Source organism: Chelonoidis abingdonii, chromosome 4 (genome assembly GCF_003597395.2).
Source record: "Chelonoidis abingdonii isolate Lonesome George chromosome 4, CheloAbing_2.0, whole genome shotgun sequence".
Lineage (NCBI taxonomy): Eukaryota > Metazoa > Chordata > Testudines > Testudinidae > Chelonoidis > Chelonoidis abingdonii.
The window spans coordinates 152,814,102-152,817,507 of NC_133772.1; positions in this window are offsets into that span (position 1 = coordinate 152,814,102).

Consider the following 3,406-nt stretch of genomic DNA (forward strand, 5'->3'; position numbering starts at 1 on the left):
CGAGAGACAGACAAAAGACCAAAACCCAACATTCCCTCCCTGAGTTTTGAAAAAATCCAGTTTCCTGATTGGTCCTCTGGTCAGGTGTTTGGTTCCCTTTGTTAACCCTTTATAGGTGAAAGAAACATTAACCCTTAGCTATCTGTTTATGACAGCCTCACTGCTTTCACGCCTCTTCAAATCCCTGCTGAAGAAAGTATCTTTTTGGTCAGTTTAACTTTATTTCTGTGGGGGAAGGGGTTGCTTTGTTTTGCTCAACCCTCTCTTTGCATGTGACTCTAGAAAGCTGTTTTCTCGTGCATTGTCAGAAAGGTGACATACAAAATGAAGTTATATGGACAAAATGGGTAACAGTTACTACAGTAAGAACAGGAGTACTTGTGGCACCTTAGAGACTAACAAATTTATTTGAGCATAAGCTTTCAAATAAATTTGTTAGTCTCTAAGGTGCCACAAGTACTCGTGTTCTTTTTGCAGATACAGACTAACACGGCTGCTACTCTGAAACCAGTTACTACAGTGTTCACAATAAAAGAACAGCTTTACCCATCTTTGTTGAACCCCTTTAGGTGTTTTAGTTTACTTGGCATCTGCTTTTGCTGTCATTTTGGTGCTACAGTAACTCATAGCAAGATCACCATAAAATTTCACCATTGATAGCATTGTAAAGTTTCAGCCATGACTCAGTACAGCAATTTTCTGCAATGGAGAATCATTGCAATTAGACCATATATATCTGTCTCATACTGTCAATGCCTAGGTCAGAGATACTTCTTGCTGGAAAGCTGTGACTGCTACAATTTACACAGTAATCTAAAAAAAGACTGGTTTGTAAGGATGCACACATCATGCTGCAATGGTCACAAAATGAAAGTTGTGTAGTGGCTTTTAATGGCTGATGTGTTTCAGTGGTTGCACATCCACTGAGTTACATAAAGAAACTAGGGATGTAAAATATTAAACGGTTAACCGGTAAGCATTAGTCTTAGCAGTTAACCCACCCTAACTGTTAACCCTCAAACCTAGGCCAGCGAATCCCAGCCCCAGCCACGCCAACCGGCCAACCCCAGCCATGCTGGGCAGAGCAGCCCCAGCTGCCCACTAGCCAAAGCAGCCCTGGTCCGGTCAACTGACTCCAGCTGACTCCACCGGAGCAGCCCCAGCTGTGCCGGCTGCTTGACCCCAGCCCTGGGGCTGCTCTGGCGGATGCTGCTGGAGTTGCCAGCCCCAGCCCTGGGCTGGCTGAAGCAATGCCAGCTAGAGCAGCCCCAGTCCCTCTGCCTTTAATTGGTTAACTGATTAAATGGGTTAACTTTTTAAACAATATTTACATTCCTAAAAGATCAGAGGGGTAGCCGTGTTAGTCTGGATCTGTAAAAGCAGCAAAGACATGCATCCGATGAAGTGAGTATTCACCCACGAAAGCTCATGCTCCAATATGTCTGTTAGTCTATAAGGTGCCACAGGACTCTTTGCTGCTTTTGTTCCTAAAAGAAAAACTTTGAGGCCCTATCTTAAAGAAGGGTTTTATACGTGCAATACTTGAGGTTTGAGTCTAAGACATGCTGAGACCCATTGACTTTAAATAGGAGTTACAGTACTCAGCTACCCTAAAGATCCGATTAAATTGAACACAGGCAAAATATACCTAAATACCAGGGATGATATTGCATTTCATAACTTACACACCTCTTCAAGAGAGAAGCATTTGTGCTATAAGTAAGTAAAATACACCAATTATCCTACTAAGGAACATTTTCTTTGGCCTTCCAAGCATTTGCTCCATAATATTTGAGTCCAAAAAACGACAATTATGCAAGCCTTTCAAGCTGTGCCAATCGGACTGAGGATTTTTTAATTTTTTTTTTAAAGGTGAGATTTTAAATGCCTCATTCAAACACAGAGCAAAATCTTTCATCAGAGGAAAGAATTAAACTTCCTTAAAATTAACACAAACTGAGGGAATTTCCAACCCAGAGAAGTAAGGCTTTGAAGGTCTGTGTGTGGTGGGTGGTCTGAGTGAAGAAAAATGTGCTTTTTCCCCAGTGGCACAAATTCATGTCTGCCAGACTCACACAGCCTCTGCACTTGGTTCAGAGATCTGTTTAATGATCTGGTAGGTGGGCTGCCTGAGGGTACCAAGGATGATGCTTGGGCTCACAAAGAATTGCTGAAATGTACTTTGCATAGCTTGCTGTGTTTTATTTTCTCTGGCCTGTACTGCCAAAGTACTCGCAAAAATAAAACCTGGTATTTCTTCTTTCTTTCCCCCCGCCACCCCAATTTCTTAGCCACTTGTTTTACATAAGTCTGTGATGATTAATTTTTTTGGAATCTGAAGACTACTGAGCATAAAATGGTATCTGTAGTCCTCAGAATATTTAATCTGTCCACATTGTTTTCTTTCACTTCCCTTTAAATAACAGAAATAATCAACCCCATGTCCAGGATGTTAAATATCCATGATGTTTAAACAATATATAGTCAAATAAAATACTGCAGAGTTTATATCTGTGACAGTCTGTATCATTATATTCACCCCTTTTACAAGACTATGATATCTTTTGTGCAAAGTATACCTTGTGAGGTATCATTTGAAAAGTCATAATTTGCTGATAATTGCTGTCCTGGTAAACTATGTGTGGCAACGTTGTATGTAAAGTTATAAGATTCTACTGTATGATATTACTCAGACATGTTCCAAACCAGTTCCTCAGAGACAAAAGGCAAGCTGATGCCTCAGCCAGGTGTCAACAAAATCAAATAAACTATCACCTGGTTAAGTGGCCATTCTTTGACAGGAAAAAAGAGTCTGAGCAAGAAATTTCCATCTTGTCAAATAAACAGCTGGAGGTTCCCATTCCCACTGACTTTGTCTCCTGAGCCCCAGCTGGAGATGATTTTCAAAAAGGAAAAGAGAACTATAAGAAAGGGGAACAGATGCCCCCAAAATACCCCTTTTCTCTCTGCCCACAGCATCAATAAAACCTGCAGGACAAGGAAAGTAACACTGAACTATGGGAGGCATCTTAGCTGGATGGAATCCAGCCAATAAGATTGCTGAAGTATGTTGTGAGAGAGACCTTTGCTCTGAATTCATTTAGCTTGTTAAGTTATATATTAGTTGTGTTTTACCTTTTTCTACCTTCTTGTAACCAATTCTGACTTATGCCTCACTACTTGTAATCGCTTAAAATCTATCTTTCTGTAGTTAACACATTTGTTTTATTTAAACCAGTGTGTTTGGACTGAAGTGTTGATAACAGGATTTGTGCATATCATTTTCTGTTAATAAAATGATACTTTATATGAGATTGTGTTGTCCAGGAGAGGGCTGGGCAGTACAAGCTTCACATTTGGGGAGGAAAGCCTGGGACTGGTAATTTGCTGGTGTTGCTCTGCAGTG